The sequence below is a fragment of the Myotis lucifugus genome, unplaced genomic scaffold, assembly GCF_000147115.1.
Source record: "Myotis lucifugus unplaced genomic scaffold, Myoluc2.0 scaffold_135, whole genome shotgun sequence".
Taxonomy (NCBI): domain Eukaryota; kingdom Metazoa; phylum Chordata; class Mammalia; order Chiroptera; family Vespertilionidae; genus Myotis; species Myotis lucifugus.
Genome location: NW_005871183.1, coordinates 2,595,483 through 2,613,554, shown reverse-complemented (window position 1 = coordinate 2,613,554; position 18,072 = coordinate 2,595,483). Strand labels below are relative to the sequence as shown.

General features: G+C 38.7%; 1 pseudogene; it reads left to right on the top strand.

Moving 5' to 3' along the window:
• The first annotated feature begins 17,527 nt into the window (after positions 1 to 17,527).
• The window catches only part of LOC102426299, a 7,441-nt pseudogene continuing 6,896 nt past the window's right edge, over positions 17,528 to 18,072 (top strand).

Below are 18,072 nucleotides of genomic sequence, written 5' to 3'. Positions count from 1 at the left end.
CTGTACAGTTTAAAAGCAAATCTTACACAGTCTTACAGTTCAATATTTTTTCTTTAAAAGGAGTGAGTTGTGTATGGGGGGGGCCGGGGAGGAATGCTTTATACATAAGAAAAAAGCTGCTCTAGAATCATCGTCTTTATTTCATCTTCTTCATCTTCCTTATCCTCATCCTCCTCTTCAACTTCCTCGTCTTCCTCCTCCTCCTTCTTTTTCTTGCTTTTATCAGCCTCGCTGACGCTCCCCCCCGCCCCCCATATCAGGCTCTCCTTTAACTCAATACCCAGCAACCGCCTTTCCGTATTTCTCCTTCAGCTTCCTTTTCTTCCCATTAGGCACCTGTCACCTGCAGCCGTGACTCCACATCTCCCCCACCTTCTTTGCACCATCACCGAGGGCCAGGCGGTGATGCTCTCCTTTGTTTTGGGTGATACTCAGAACAGAACAAGAGAAAGGCCAAAGAAGGCTGCCGGGGTGCTTTGGGATCCTGACATTTCTTTTGTTGTTGTTTGTTTCCCCGTTAGGAGGGACACAGTTTTCATTTCTCTTTCAAGCGGGCCTTATCCGCCGTTGCCATGTCTTCACGTCTTCCTTTCTCTTTGCAGCGGGGCCTTCCACCTCTCAGCACTTCTTAGAAACCCTGGGGGTTGCCTGAAGCATCTGGGAGCTTCTTCCTGTGCTCCTCCCCGCAAGTTTGCACAAAGAGAGCATATGATGACAGCTTGCCATGGGCTTCTCGGCACCTCCTGGACCCGAGTCTCCTTACTTTCCTCAGCGACCACAGAGTCGCCCAGGGCCCATCTGACTTGCACTTGCCCCGGTGCTGCCTCTATGGCGCTCCGTGTACCACAAAGGCTGTGAGAACGCGAGCCAGACGCAGCCGAGCTTGCCATCTTTACCACACGTTTACACGGTCTTGTTGAGAAATGATTGATGTATCTATTCAGCAATATTTAAAGTGTCATATAGACAGGACATATAAACATTTACATGTTTCTTTCATATTTTATCCAGCACCTAGTACAGCACCAGACGTAGATGGGTGATCATCAGGCATCTGTCAGAATCAGTTCTCTCCATATCTGAACAGAGGGAGACCCAGCTTTGCAGAAAACAAAAACTTGTTTCTTTTCACTTGACTTTTCCATCCCTGTTGGAAGCATACCCATTTCCCATAGCTTTCCAACATGAACGCTTGTATTAGCCTTCGCTTCTTGAGCTTTTACTTTTGCATTGATTTCAGTCAAATTCAATTTCTTCATTCTTCTTAGAGCCTGAGTCTGAATAACATCATGCAGGAAATGTCAAATTAATTTGTTGTGGACTATCTTCTCAAAATTTTGTTTTGTGCTGTAAAAGTATAAAAAATACTTTCTTGGATTGGCAAAGTCCCCATCTTCCTTAGAATCCTATAGTTCCTCCTTATCAACATCTGAATCAAACCTGAATTTTGCACAATTTAATTTCCAGCTTTCTCATTGCTTTTCTTTTCCTGTTTTTTTTTCATATTTTATTCTTAACCTTATATCTTTGAACCAAACAATATGGCCAGTGAGGGCTTCTGGTTTCTGTGTTCAATCTTCTTTTCTAGATCCAAGAGTATAAACTTATTAATTTTCAATGATAAATTTAATTATTACTTGGTGAGAGCACCCGAGTTTGCATGATCATAGCAGTCTTCTCTCTTAGCAATGGGCATGAGAACTCACTCTATAATTTAAGCCACTTATTAATTTTGCCATAAGGAATTACTGCAACCATAAATACTCTAAATCCTTTAGATCACCACGTTTTCCCCTGTTGTAGAATCACATGGGAAGCCAATTCATAACCAGAAAGTTGCTTGGTAAGTGTGGAATTAGAACAAGTCACTTTATATGACTCAAATATTAAGTAGGGTGAGGCTCAGATTGCTTCTGAGCAATGCTGTATACTTGCAAGGTCTTGGAACAGTGTGTTCTGCAATCTGGGTAGGTAGAAGCTATAAAAACTGTCATGTAAAGGCTACAGGCAACTTCTGTTATGGGTAAAGACATGAATACTGCTTTGAAGCTGACTGTCACTCCAGTCTGGGTAAACCTCCTGAATGGGTCTTTCATTGCACAAAAGTAAAGCAAGAACCACTTATGAGTTATACATTGGTCTTAGAGGAAAAAAAAGTGATGTAATTGTTCATCCAAGTAAAAACGTTTTGGACTGTGCACTCTTTGTCCATGTATGGTTTTGTCTCATCTTGTGCTTAGCGATCTTCTCTCAACCCCAGTTTCCTCTTCAGGAGGATGGGGACAATAATATCTGGGAAGATTAACGAACACAGTACAAGGAAACCTCTTTGACTTGTGTCTCACACCTAGAAGGTGACTTAATATTAGTGATGATGATATACTGAAATCTCACTGCTTTTAAAAATAAATATGTTATTTCTTTTTCTGGATTGAGATGACACTGTGCCAGTAAATGCATTTTTGTTTTCCCCGGAGATGTGGGTCCTGGAGAAGGAAGATGGCAAAATGAAATCCAAGTCCGAGCGTTGATGCTTGCAGGAGGGTCAGGTATAACGGACAGGGCTGCAAGTGCAACATGGAACCGGCTGTTGAGTCTCCACATGATTATCCTCCACAGGATGGACATAGTAATCAGCACTACTCTGCTCTGATGTGTTTGCCTGTTCTTGAACCTTCCCACCTACAACTATCATTAGAAGCAAAGGCTAATATAAGTGTTCACGTGTGAAGTGATGGGAAATGGGTATGCTTCACTTTAAGTGAAGTGGAAGGGGCATTGTCTTTTCTCGCCCTGCCAGAAGGACTGTGGGTGCCTAGCGGTGAAAGCGGATTGGCACCCTCCTGTGCGGTGATGGGGTGTAAGTCAGTCACTATCACATGTGAGTAGGCTGGGGTGGAGCTATGGCCTAGTAGGATGTGGGCAATATTGTTGCCTGTTAACATACATTCTCCCCTTTTGCGTTGGAATTGAAGTGTTGGGCAAATGGGTGGCCAGCTAACTACATTCCCCAGCACTTTTGCAGTTAGACATTGCCATATGACTGGGTTAAATCTGGTGCAATGTGAGCAGAAGTGATATGACCCACTCCCAGGCCTGGCCTATAAGCCCCCTGAGCATTTGCCATGCTCTTTTCTCCTTCTGCCTAACTGGCATGATGGTAACCAGAGAGATCTTGGAACTTGCATGTGATTTAAGTGGCAGAGTCAGCATCAGATTAATGCCCAAATGGCTGCATGGAGAAAAGCCAGAGTTGGCCTACAACCCCTTTTATGTGAGAAAGACATATTTTTAAACTGAATTTTTGGTGTTTGTTTCAACCAATTTGCCTGTTGTAACCAATCCAGAAAGTAATGTTTGGGCAGTAGTGTCACCAGCTGAAAAGTTGGAGAAATACATGATATCATGGCAAAACATTGACATTTATTAAAACTATCTCCAACTAAGACCTGGAATGTGGACTATATTCTCATATAGTTTTAGGTGTAGTGGTTGGAAAAGAGCTGGAATGTTTATACGTTTTGGCTGCTAGTCATTGCTTCAAGTAAAGCACTGTATTGCAAGAATTGGCTCGCTTGTGCAGAGATGGAAGGGGAGGGAGAGAATTCACAGGCTTCACAGGGTTGGAAAACCAACTGCTTCTGAAACCCAAACAGGAAATGAGGCTTAAAAAGGCTTCAAATGCAAAGGCCCAATAAGATGTCTAAGTTCAAGTCAGGTACTTAACCTTCCAGCAAAAATCTGATCTCTTCCCAACCAACTCAAGGTAGCTGCTGTCCGTTATATTTATACACAGGTATGTGTGTGTGCTTGTGCATGTACACACACACACACACACACACACACACACACACACACACATACACCCACACTCCTCAGGGTAGTTTAAAAAGGAGCAGAATAAAGAATTATGTCTAAGAAATTATTTTGGATATAACCACCGGTACTTGGAAGGGACAGGATTAAATTGTCCAAAAATTTACTTAGTTTTTTAAAAAATATATTTTTATTGATTTCAGAGAGGAAGGGAGAGGGAGAGAGAGATAGAAACACCAATGATGAGAGAGAATCATCGATTACCTGCCTCCTGCATGCCTCCTACTGGGTATCGAGCCCACAACTGGACATGTACCCCTGACTAGAATCGAACCCAGGAACCCCCAGTCTGCAGGCTGACGCTCTATCCACTGAGCTAAACCAGTCAGGGCAAACTTACATAGTTTTTGCAGGAATTGTACTGCCAAAAATTACTATAAGCCTCACCTGAGAAAGCTTCTGACTCCTTGACCTGTAAGAAGGGCATACACTCAGTGTTCATTACAGATGTGCCATGGAGGATGGCGGCGAAGGAGCAACCTCTCAGAGGGCAAACCCAGGGGCCTTGAGTATGTTGGACACTGAAGCCTCACCCAGAAATGAGAATCACGCCTGTCTGGGATGCCCTCCAATACCAGGACAGGGTCTTACAAAATGCCCTCCCAGCAGGAATGTATCATTTCAAATATTATCATTGCTGTATTTTTGCTAGTCTTCCCTTAAAAATAAGATTTCTTTTTCCCCCCCATCAATTTGAGGTTTACAGAAAAATTGAGTGGAAAATGTAGATAGTTCCCATATTCCCCCTCACTTCAACTCCCAAACCCACACTTTCCCTTATTATTAATATCTTCCATTAGCGTAGTACATCTTTTACAATTGATGAGCCAAGATAGATACATTATTAACTAGATTCAATACTTTACCTTAGGGCTTGCTCTTTGTGTTATATATTCTATGGGTTTTGACAAATCTGTAATGACATATATCCATCATTATGATATAATACAGAATAGTTTCACTGCAATAAGAATTCCCCGTTCTCCACTTATTCATCTCTCCCTTCGCCTCAGGCCACCACCCAACCTCCTGCCCTGCCCCAGCCCCTGGTAACCACTGATTTTCTTATAAGTTTGCCTTTTCTGGAATGTCATGTAGTTGTAGTTAGTCATACAGAGTGTAGCCTTTTCAGATTGGCTTCTTTCACTTAGCAATCTGCATTTGAGGGTTCTTCATGTCTTTTCATGGCTGTATAGTTCCTTTTTTCAAAATCACTGGATAAGGTTCCAGTTGTATAGATGAGTGGCAGTTTGTTATCCATTCACCTTTTGAAGGACATCTTGTCCGCTTTCAGGCTTAGGCAAGTATGAATTATTCATATGCAGGTTTTAATGTAGACATAAGTTTTCAACTCATTTGCTAGATCATATGGTAGGAAGATGTTTACTTTTGAAAAAACAAAAAACTGTCTTCAAAATGGCCTTACCACTTTGCATTCCTACTAGTAATGAAGGAGTTTCTGTTTCTCTACACATTCTTCTCCTTTTTAACAGGAATTTTTATTATTATGGTTATCCAGCTCCATCAACATGTAATGACTGGGACTCAAGCAGAGTCACCTTCATTCCAGTTTCTGTGCTATGGGGGGGAATGCAGCCCTGGCAGATAAAGTGCACATTCCAGAGATATGGGACTTTGAACTGGATGCAGCAACTGGATAAGACTTTGAATTGTCTCCTTGGGAAGGGAATGAGTCTACTTCACCTAGATACAGACGTGTGATTGTCAGAGAGGTAGGCTGTGTGAAGATGGCTATCTGTCCCTGAGAACCTACTCCTTCTTTCTTTCCTTTTAACTGAAGGTCTGGACATACAGCTAGCCAGCTACACAGTGTTTCCTAACTTTCCTTATGTTTAGGTTTGGAGACTATGCTCTCGCAATGGTTCCACTGTTCTTCTGTATGAGTACAAGTGATGTGTGCCATTTCTGAGGTTGGTTATAAAAGCTTCCAGACATGCCCTTCATGTCCTTTCTCATTTTTGTTGTTGTAGTTATGGAATGTTGATATTCAAAGGTGACTAGAGGTACATTGAAAACCCTGTTGTTATAAATGACTAAGTCCTATCAGTTTGGGTCCCTGAGTAACAGATTGAGGAGATCTGCGTAGCTGATCGAAACTCTTCCCTCTGGACTGTTAAATGAGTGAGTAATGAACTTCTTCTATATTTGAACTAAGCTTGGTCCTATTTGTAACAATAACTTGGTTCTAGTTTTACCTATTTTAATTAATAGATATGCATAATATGAAAAAAATTATTTAATCTTAGGCACTCATCATGTTGCCTGTTTGTTTGTTTTTAATAATAATGGTGCTGGAGAAGGGGGTCATGATCTCATTCTAAACTGATTCTTTCCTCATGTCATTGATAGTCTGAGAGGCAATGTAAGATATAAGTAAATAAATTGACATCTGGTAGTTTCTTTACTACCTGTACCTACCTATATTTAAAGTCAAATTTTGTTAACTTGGTAAAATCCATTTAGCTTTTATAACTTCATTTTACTTACTAAATAAGGAGGATCATAGCACCTATTTCATAGGTTTGCTGTGGAAATTAATTGAAAGAAATCATGTGAATCATTAGCATATTATTTGGCACTTAGGTGCTCAGGCAACATTAGCTATTAGCTAGCTCTAAACTCCGTGAAGTTGGATTTTATACCCACATTTAGTGGAAAGACTGGAGCTTAAATAAAATAAACAAATAAATGTTCCTGCTATGCTCATAGCCCCTGGGTGAAATACCTTTTGACTCTGGTCAGAGTGAGAAAATGAGGAAGTATAAAAGACAAGGGCTTTGTTTGATTTCCTGGGGGAATAGCCAATTTCCCCAAATAAAGTAAAATAATAGCACCTCCCACCGGGCAGGGAGTTTGTAAAGAGAATTGCTGAACAGAGCATACAGGAAAATCCAGCAGTTAGGGCAGATGCCAGGAACAGCACGAAGGGGGTAACACAATGAATTGCGAATGTGTACAAAGAGTTCAGCAACTGGCAACCGGAGTGAAAACTGCAGTGAGCATGTGCTGCATGGAAGTTATTGGCAGATTACGTTCAGAAATCCAGCAGCAGCTGAATCAGTGAAGACAATAAATACTTTAAATTGGCAACCAACACTTTTACCTAACACATACACGTAATGAGAACAGTACAAGAGTGTGAAGGAGAGTGAGAATGGGGGTGATGGGGTTACTGGGATTTGTAGGGAGGCCACAGAGCCCAAATGTCAGGATTAACTAGACTATGCATCACTGTCAAGGGTCTCTGCAAACCTCCTACGTGGCACCAAGACAGAAAATAGAACAGAGAAAGTAAGAACAACAAACCAAAACTTACTTTCAAAAAGAGGACAGTGAAAAAAGAATTGGCAGGAAGAGATTTTTCCAACTTCCTAAGTAAGGAGAAATTGATGGTCATCTCCCAAATTTTAAAATATTATACTTTTTGCTTTGTAAATTCATTGACAGTATGCTTGAGATATTCTTAATTAATTTTCTCTTTGTTAGAATTCCCAGTTTATAATTCTCACAGGGAGTTATTCTGTATTCAAAACAATGCAGAATTTGGAGCATAACAAATGTCTGGCTATTATAATGCCTAGTCAGTGACTGATTATATTGAGTTGAATCCATCACTTCCTACCCTAAAAAGAAAAAGGGGAAACAAGCTTAAACGAAGTGGAGTTTAAATTCTTCTCTGGTACTTTGCCAATCAAGTGATGGAGGGAAATGAATCAAATTTAAGTGCAGAAAAAAAATCTGTAGGCAAATGACTTAAAGAAGCAAGGATGGAATATTCTTTTTAAAATATTATCTTTCTTTAAGGAATGTACCCTTTTAGAGATCAGAGATAGTCTTTCTTCTTCTGTTTGTTTTATAGCAGGACAGTCTAATGAATGCTATTCCTGTTTTAGCCAGTCTATCTTTCCTACTGTTTCTGACATAAAGCTTCTAGTCTGGGCTGGCTGGCCTATCACTCTGTGTCACATTGACCACATGCCTCGCTTCTGAGACCACCTTCTGCACTCATTCCACTTTCAGTCTTTTTGTAATGGTTTCCATTTTTCTCTTCTTCCTCCAAAACCTTGCTTCTCTTTTAGAGCCCAGCTTAAATTCTCTGATCTCCTTGTGTAGCATATAATTCTTCAAATCACAAAATTTAACACATTATTTTATGGCTCTCTAATCATTTCATGTATGTAAATCATATTTTGCCAATAAGATGATCAAGGGCACAGGTCTTCTTCAGGAACTTGGTAGATATTCAATAAATATTTATTGATTGATTGTTTAGTATGTTTCCTAATGCACCTATGTTTCTCTTCAGAAGTATTTACACAGTGGAAGACTCTTACTAAAAAATAAATGATGCAAAAGGAAGTTGAGCAGAGAACTGGATAAAAACAAACTTACATTAATGGTAGCAAATGACATGATTAACACCTTTTCTGGCAGCCTTGCAGCTTGAATTTGATAAAGGAAAGTAATTTCTCTAAAGAATCAAAAGCTAAATTGAATGATTGAATTTAACTCCATAGTGTAAGGCTGTGTTAGTAGATTTTTAAAGAGATGACATTTGAGTGTAATTTAAGTGCAATACATCAGTCTGCCATTGAGCTAATAAACTTCAAGTAAAAAAAAAATCACTGAAGAATTTGGTACAATGACTCCTTCAAGAATCCTTGGGGAGGTAAGATGCATAGATAATTGAATGAAAATCTATCTTGACTGACCCCAATGACAACAATGTTCAACTCACATTACAAATCACCTGTAGTTGTTAATAGACTATTTTTAAATTGCTTTAAAGGTATCAATGGTGACTACAAGGGAGCAGAGTGCTTCCTATTTATCTATTCCTCCTTAATAAAATGAATTTCTAGTGCATTTTTTTCTTTAACACTGGCAGTTTACAATAAACTCCAGTTGCTCTAGTTTAAATTTCATCAGGTGGGGGTGGGGGGGAAACACATTTGGTTGTCTTTTGTTTGCCTAATCTCTCTGTCTTTATGAATGCCTTGAGATTATGGGATCAAATTAGTTCAACCATAAAACGTGGGAATAAATGGGTAATTGGTGACTGTAAACTAATAAAAAGGAAAATAAAACAGAGAAACACCTTTTCCTATGAGTTCTAGTAGGCTTGCATCCAAGTTCACAGCTCAATTAGAATATGATTTTCTGTTTTTCTGAAGGGAATCATAAATGTTTAGAGATTGTTACACAAATAATATATTATGAAACTCATAAAATGAGTACATTTTTTAGAAAGGGTGAAAATGTAGTAACTGAACAATATTAAAACATGTAGTAATATTAATAAAAACATAGAACCCATAGCTAGGATATTTCAATTAACGCTTGACCAAATGTGGTCTTGGAATTGATCATCAGAACTACTGGATACTTGAAATACAGATTTTTAGATCACACCCCATGTCTACTGAATTAGAATTTCTAAAGATGAATCACAACAATCTATGTTGTAAAACAGAATTCCTGATAACTCCTATAAATGTACAAATTAGAAAACTATTAAAATTCACTTGATTTCTTAATTCTTGACTTTCAAAAATATGTCTAGAAAGACAAAAGTCACACTGTTGACAGTGTTAACTCCTGATTGCAATGTTGAAGGAGGAGGGAAACCTCTCACTTTTTAACTAGAGATCTTTGCATTGCTTTCTCCCAAAGATCTGGCATCCTTTAGTAACAAAAAAATACATACAACCCAATAAATAAATAACTAAACTTTTTTAAAAAAGAAAATACATGTAATTTGATGGTTCTGATATTATGAGTTGTGTTTTGTCTGTGAGCCCCCTTCCCTTTTCCATATTTTGCTTAAGAGAACCATATTGGGAAAATTATGGGGTGGTAGTGAGAAATCTAGGTGTGGTGTTTCAAGTCCAGGACTGCCTTAGTTGGCCCAGGCTGCCATAAAACAATACCACAGACTGGGTGAAATAAATACCAGGAATTTGTTTTCTCATGATTTTCTAGGATAGACATCCTGGATCAAGTTCTGGCAGGGTCAGTGTCTGAGGAGAACTCCCTTTCTGGCTTGAAGACAACCCCCTTGGTTCTCAAATGTTCTTTCTTCTGTGTGTGTATGGAGAGAGAGAGAGAGAGAGAGAGAGAGAGAGAGAGAGAGAGCTCACTCCTGTCTCTTTTTAAAGGACACTGATCCTGTTGGATCAGGGCCCCATCCTTATGATCTCACTTCACCTCAAATACATTTTTACTTCAAATATAGCTATTATGGGGGGTAGGGCTTCAACATATTAATTATGAGGAGCTCAACATTGGATGAACTAATGTATTTGAGTGAGCCATGGAGGGGAGGAATGGAGTGAGAATCTTTGCGAGGGGTAGGACTGAAATGAGAAGTATCCAGAAAGATGATGACAACTGATGACAAATACTCCCCTTCAGAGGACAAGTGAGTCCAGCTAACTTAAAGTTCTATTGCTAAGGCCTCAAGAGTCAGAGACGGTCCCAAATTTGTTAACCTTTTTCACAAAATAAAGATAATATTTAATTCATTTGCATTTTAAAGAGAACTGCGATGCTTAGTTTAGTATGAATGCTGTGAATTAAAAGTTTTTGATTATTAACATTTTTGAATAAAAAACAGTATCTTAACAAGAGAAACAGATACAATATAACTTAGAAACATCACTAGTAAAAGTCTGGAATGATATGGATATATCCAGGGATATGAACCAAATGGTTAAACTTAGTTCGCCTAGGAAAAAAATCTATAATGGAAAAGAAAAAATATAGAGAAGATGGACACCTTGAATTTCTTACTTTCCTCTTTTTCTATCACTTTCTCTCTTCCTCTGGATGTAGGTTTATATGATAAGAAGGATCTTCTGACCTAGAACAGGGAAGGTTTTGTTATAATGTGGGCTGGTGGCAATTTCTGCCTTTCCTATTCCTACTCAGCTATGTTTTCTTCTGCTCTTTATGAAGATGTGACTTCCGAGCTCATGTTGATGAATACCAGGAACACATGTGTTATTTTGATCTCACCAATGTGGTAGGATCTAGAAATATTTTTATATTATTCATTCAGGATTTTATATGTCTACAATGAATTTCTTGGACCTACCTGCCTACTCAGTCAATATCTTCCATAGGGGTGTCATCAGTTGGCTCAATTCTGCCTTCATGTACTGGTAAATACTACATTTCTCTAGGAGTTAAGTTTTGTACCTAAAAAAACTGCTTACCTAAAAAGAACTCTAACTCGTTGATTAGCTTTTGGTACTGCCATAGTACAAGAAGCTATATTTTGTTCCTGGTATAGCCATTATCCATTTGCTATATTTTGAATGGCTAGATAGCCTGCTACCAGAATCCTGTTATAGACATGATTTCAGGTCTTGCCTGCTTCTTTAAACCATTTCTGTGTTCCTATTTGCCTGGTTGGAGTCCATCAGTTTTTGTGGTTATTGATACAAACCATGGCCTCTTTGGACACTATTCTTTGTACACTGGGCCCTTTGTCAGAGCCTTGCCCTAAGGAAATGTCAGGGTTTTTCTTTTTTTCTTTTTAGTTCTCTCTCTTTCTCTTTTATAGGTTTGTTTCCTACTCTTGTTCCATGGCCATGCTTCTTGTTCATCATGCTTACCTTGAGGACAAGCTCATTCAACATGCAGTTAAAAGAATTTTTGAGTTATGTTTCCAAGAGATGCAATGCATGATAAAAGGCATCTAGTTTCATAGGAAGGATATATGTTCTTGAATTATAGACAGACTGGTAAAAGGATTCCCTGTAAGGTTTCCCCAGGGCTTAGCAACCTTACATTGTTATCTTACTTTCCTCTTTTTCTATCACTTTCTCTGGTAGCAGGCTATCTAGCCATTCCAGACTTTTACTAGTGATGTTTCTAAGTTATATTGTATCTGTGTCTCTTGTTAACATACTGTTTTTTTATTCAAAAATGTTAATGGAAGTAGAGTTCTTGGGGTGACTTCAGAAAAAGAATTTCCTGAGGCCACCATCTCACCATGGAAGAAGTAATCTTGTCTTCAGCAGGGCCAGAATAAAGGCCACTGACCATAGTTTCTGCTCCATATTAAAGTACATTCCAGTCTAGCATCTGGCTAGCTTACGTAGCTTGTGTTCTCAGCTGTAGTCCATTGCCTGTGGGGTCTGCATGGCCATGGACCCTGCAGTTGATTAAGGCCACTTGGCTATGGACAGAGAACAGGTGAGCACACAAGCAAGTGTGGGTCATGGAGCAAGAGGGAGCAAGAGCAAACATGAGAGTGAAAGCTCCTTTGTCTGGGTTTTAACCAGGAGCTTAACCAATGAACTTTTCAAGATTTCTCCTGCTTATGATGGGGTTCACCCCTTAGCCAATCCATTGTTCCCCCAGGCTAGGCTAGCAGACAAGCACCTTCCTTACATCACCCCAACTTCTATTGTGCATGTGTCTATCTCCTCTTCTCTCCCCCTCTCTTCACAATCCAGTACCGAATGGGGGAAGGGAGGGGTGTTAATCCCCTGGGAGGAATAATGCTATATGAAGCTCTAGCTTCCTCATGAAGCTTCCTAGGTGACCATGCTTACAATGTCTGACTTCCCTTCACTCCTTTCCTTTTATTATTAACTATAGGCTCAGTGCACAAAATTCGTACACTCAGGGGGTCCCTCAGCCCCGTCTGCGCCGTTTTGCAGTCTAGGAGCCCTCGGGAGATGTCCGACTGCCGCAGAGGCGGGAGAGGCTGCACTTGCCAGCCTGGCTTCTGGCTGAGCGGCGCTCCCTCTGTGGGATCACACTGACCACCAGGAGGCAGCTTCTATGTTGAGCGTCTGCCCCCTGGTGGTCAATGCGTGTCATAGTGACTGGCCCTTCTGCCGTTAGGTTGATTTGCATATTAGCCTTTTATTATATAGGATAACTAGCCAATTATGTGGATAACAACATCATTTATGGAATGAGGTGTTTAACGTTAAAAATTCTGGGGGGGAAATATTTTCTTGAGGAGCCTAACCACCAGAAAATATCGTTCCCTCTAGACCAGTGCTTCAGGAGAATGGCGCTGGTGATTATTTCTATTTTTGAGAGCAGGATGCAAATGTGCATTTAACCTCCTTCCTGTGGAGAGAGAGAGAGAGAGAGAGAGAGAGAAACATTGATTAGTTGCCTCCTACATGCACCCTGACTGGTGATTAAACCCAAAACCTGGGTATGTGCCCTGACTGGGAATCAAACCTGCATACTAACTTTAGGTGTAAGGGATGATGCTCGCACCAACTGAGCCACACTGACCAGGGCTATATAAGAATGGGATGTTTTATGCTCCAGTGCATTCTCTACTCTGCATTTCATAATACATACCTGGAATATAAAAAAACAAGCTGTAAATATAATTTATATGAGTCTTCCATAATATTCCATTAGCATTATTGTAATGCCATTCTTCTTGGATACAAACATATCAATCCTAAATGATTCCAAATAAGCTACATAGTTTTACATATTCACATTGAAACAATGCCACTGGTAGCATCTCTTATGTGTGAAACCAATTATACTGTCATGTGCTTGATATGCACTTTTGCATGCAGCTTCCTGCTGCAGTGTAAGAATTTGTGTGAACTCCATTCCTCTTTTTTCTTCCTTTTTAAAAAACCTGTCTTATTTATTGATCTTGGGTACCTTGAGCTACTGTGTGAACTATGTTCCCCTGGCCTTTCTCACAAGGAATCATTTTTAAATAAACTTCTCTAAACATTACCTTCTTTCCCTTACCTTCTTTCTTATAACTGATGGCTAGCTTGCTGGTCTGTCTCCTTTTCCTTAGGATTGTTTTATAGAGAATTTCAGCAGAAAACATTGAGAAATATTGTTATTTATCTGTTTTTTGTGTCAGTGCTTTTTAGATTGCAAAATAGATTAATTTTTTAAAGAATGAAAAATAAGTGAGCTTCAGAGAGCTTTAAGTGACTTCCCTAAGGCCAAATGACTAACAAAAGATGAACCCAGATTTAAAAAAACACACCAACTTTCTGATTTAAAGTCCAATTCTCTTTTAATGATATTGGCATTAATAGATGGGTATCTTCTCTTTTACTCTTTTATTGGTAGGAAAGTAAAAACATGAATTTATAAGTACTCATTGACTTTTTAGGTAGTCATTTTATGTAGCTGCTGGACTCATTGAAGGATGGCAACAAAACCTCAAACTGTAATCCATAACTGTCTTCAATTCCATCATGATTTTTCTTTGCTGAGGTCTTGATCTAATTAAATTGTCATCGCCCTGTTAAAGTATTGTTAGAGGGCATTTTATGAAGTTTAGTTGAAGAGGAGGAGAAAATTAGGGTTTAATTATCTGACATAACAGCAACACAGATTTTTTTGTTGACACATAATTTGAAAGTTAAACGATTTCTAGAAAAGAGCAAGAGACATTTTAGTGTGATTTAAAGGGGATCACACCGGGGAGAAAATAGTTACACATAAGTGTAGAGTGTAAAAATTCAAGTAATATTTAAAATTTTCCATTTTTATAGTCAAATTTTTACAGAGCAAAGAACTATTGGAAAAATGTAAAACTTATGACCTATTTATATATTTGATTATGACACAAATACAGATATAAGGATTCAGCTAGAACTAGAATTTCAGAGGAGTTAGTTTTGCTGAATATGTATTTATTTATTTTTATTAAATACTAGAGGCCCGATGTACGAAATTCATGCAAGAGTAGGCCTTCCTTCCCCCCGGCTGCCGGCACCAGCTTCCTTCTGGTATCCAGGACCTGGACTTCCCTCACAGTCCCAGCTTTGTCCGGAAGGTTGTCTGGAAGGACATCTGGAAGGATGTCCAGTGTAATTAGCATATTACGCTTTTATAGATGTGCAAAGTTAAATCTAACTAGAGATATATAGTACTTATTAAACTAAAATTTCTATGGAACTAGGTTGTGTACTGGACTTAGTTCTGAGTAGATTTTAGCCTTTTAACTGCTTAGGTGTGGTATCCTACATAAGTGGCATAGTTAATAAAATAAACATGCTATTACCACTGGTGGTGATTATTATTGAAATTGCTTTCATTTCAGATTTCAAACTTTGAAAAATAATCTAATCTTCCTATTCTTTAGACTTGGTATCTATCAGATTTTTCATTAGATTATTCCCTAATCACTTTAATCTGGATCACAGCAATAACTTCCTAACTGCTTCCAGTCTCCCTTCTTCAAAACTATCTTTCACACTGTTGTCAGATTAAGCATGCTAACATATCACTTTCTTCATGTCACTCAATTAAAATGATCAATAATATATAATGAGTTTAGGTATCTATAAAAAACCAGGTGGCAGTATTGAAAAGTTGGTTGTGAAATTCAGGAGAGAGAGCTGCCAAAGAGATAATTAGGGTGTATAGATAGTTAGTAGAGAAGAGAAAATCAATATTAAAAAGGAGGGTGTAAGAATAGGAACTAGCAAATTAAACTGAGAAAAAATAGCTGTACAACCATGGCTTGCAGAATTTTCAATAAGACTTGAATGAGAAATATATTTTATATTTTGGCCAGGAATATACAAACACACAGTAACCCATCTATACAAACATATATGCACATACTCACCCCACATACCTGAAATAAATGTCACCAAACAATTCTTATTATAATTAGTATGATACATCTGATTTCAAGTCAATTCTATTTTATTTTATTTAAAAAATAAATTTGTGTTGATGATCTACTAATTGAGTTCACTAGTGAGTCTTGACCTGTATTTGGAGAAATACTTCTACAAAGGAAAATAGCTGCAAGTGTAGTGTCATTAAGACCTGGGATGAATGAGTTTCAATGAGTGATTAAGGGAGTCAAAGAGGTGGCAGAGTCAAGGGGGGGAAAGGGGGACCTATGTAATACTTTCAACAATAAATATTTAATTACCTCCCCCCCAGAAAACAACAACAAAGAAGCAGAGAGATAAAGATAATGGTCAAAAGACCTCAGATTCATTTAGTCATAAAGAGCTAATTAAGGGGTGCCTATTGCAGTGCTGTATCCAGTGATCAAAAGTGGGATGGAACCAGACCTGGTGGGTGTGGCTTGGTTTGTTGGAGCACCCTTCCCTGCACCGGAAGGTTGTGAGTTCAATTACTGGTCAGGGCACATGCCTGGGTTGCGGGTTTGATCCCCAGTTGAGACACATACAGGAACCAACCGATGCATGTATCTCTCTCACATAGATGTTTCTCTCTTTCTCCTTCTCTAAAATAAAAATAAAAAAATTAAAAAAGTGGGATGAAACCAGACTGGTAAGAACTAGGAAATGATCAAGAGAAGAGGTTGTATCCCTACAAGAAACTTTAAAAAGGCATGTGAATATTGTTTAACTATACAAATAAGGAAGTGAGTCCATAGAGGATAAGAAAGTTACCCACTTGCACAAGTACTAACAGAACCTGCATTCTTAAATAAAGATCACTCTTGAAATTCAAGATTTTCTATCATATCACAAGAGGGGCTGCTGCTGAAGCCCATGGCAGGACTGATACTTTGCCTCCTATCTTGTTCTTCATTATGCTTTCTCTGTTCATCTAGCTACATCCTACTTTTGAGCATCTATTGAAGACTATTTATTGTAGTCATTAGACAGTTTTGAAATACTGCCTTGTATTATAATTATTTTACTTCTCTTATTTGCCCTATTAGGATTTAAGTTGCATTTCAGCAGAAATAATGTCCTATTCTTCTGATTTTGTTGGTGGTGGTCAGGGACTAGATATGGTGTGTTATTCTATCACTCAAAGCACTTATCCTAGTACCGTAGACTTAGAGAATATTCAATAAACATTTGTTGAATAAGCAAAAACACTAGATGCTACCTAGTCTTTGAAAGGACTTTCACTTTAGGAATCAACATGGATCGGCTATTTTATAATTAGGGTGATTGACCATATGCCATATGACTACTAAACTATATGAAACTCTTCGCTGTTCTTTCTATTTTTTCAAGAACTTTATGAACATTTAGTCTCTTGGGAACTGTTTTTCAAATAAGCATATTTTATCTTTTCTGTTTTTTTTTTTCTGAATGTACCTCTAACTCAACTTAGTTTAAGTAGAGCAGTGACTTTTCTTTTTAATGTGCTAAATAATACCTTTTGCCCTGGTTTTCTACCGTCACCATTCTTTTCTACCAGATTGGAGAAAATCTGTTCTAAGAACTAAGCAACTCAGCAAATGTCTCATAAATATCCTTACAATAAAAACATTTTTTCATTATGTGTATATGGGAAATCTAGTGATAATTGGACATAGTAAAACTGCATCTTTTTTTTCTTTTTTCCTTTTTTTTGGGGTGTGTGTGTGTTTAGTTTAGTATGGCTTCTTAAATAAAGATCAGTTCATCTTTTACATTCTTACCCCTATTCCTAAGAAATTGCCTCTTTTTAAAAGTATGGAATGAAAGAGCAAACCTTTATTGAGTAGCAGTATCTGTGGAGTGAGAGCATTATTTGGCTCTAAAACAATTCTTTCTCAGAATTCTGTACCTGTTGGAGATATTTCCCATCTTTGAGTAAAAAGAGGAGCTTTCTGTGATAACCAGAGGGGGGTGTGACACTGTTCTGGGTTCCCCTTGGCACTTAAAGGGAACCTTTCACAATGTCCAGAGACCTTGCTGTTCTCCGAATGAAGGAGCAGGAGGTCCTAAAATTCCTTGCAGCAGGAACCCATTTAGGTGGCACCAACTTGACTCCCAAGTGGAACAGTACATCTGCAAAGGGAAAAGTGGTGGCATCCGCATCGTAAATCTGGAGAGGCTGCGAGAAGCCTCTGCTGGCAGCTCGTGCCGCGTTGCCATTGAAAACCCTGCTGGTACAATTCACCATAGCTAAGATTTGGAAACAGCCTACGTGCCCATCAGCAGATGAGTGGATTATAGAACTGTGGTACCTTACACAATGGATTACTACGCTGCTGTAAAAAGGAAGGAACTCCTACCATTTGCAACAGCATGGATGGACCTGGAGAGCATTATGCTAAGTGAAATAAGTCAGTCAGAGAAAGATAAATATCACATGATCTCACTCATTTGTGGAATATAATGAACAACATAAACTGATGAACATTAACAGATCCAGGGACAGAGAAGCATCGATCAGACTGTCAAACCTCAGAGGGGAGGTAGGGGAAGGTGGGGCTAAAGG